We start from the raw sequence: 360 nt of genomic DNA on the forward strand, positions 1-360 counted from the left end.
TGAGACCCAGCCTGGCCTCCCCTAAGGCCTCGGAGAGAGGGGCAAGACACAGCCGGCGCCCCTCCCAAAGGCGACCACCAGCGCCCTGAGGCTCCGATGGCCAGCTCTGGTCCAGGTTCTTGGCCACCAGATGGCTTGGGCCCGAGGGACTACCACGGGGAAACAGAGGCCCCTTCTTTGGACTTCCACATGCCCCTGGGCTGTCCCAGCACAGAACGCAACCAGCTTGGAAGATCAGTCTTGCCTCACGCCGCCGAACGCAGTAGCTCCAAGAAAGATGAATGAAAGGGGGAGAGGGAAGGAAGGGGAGGGTCAGGGTGAGGAGGGAAAGGGCGGACTTAGGAGGGGAAGGGGCGGGGC

The sequence above is a fragment of the Otolemur garnettii genome, unplaced genomic scaffold, assembly GCF_000181295.1.
Source record: "Otolemur garnettii isolate 467f Iridium unplaced genomic scaffold, OtoGar3 scaffold00077, whole genome shotgun sequence".
NCBI lineage: Eukaryota > Metazoa > Chordata > Mammalia > Primates > Galagidae > Otolemur > Otolemur garnettii.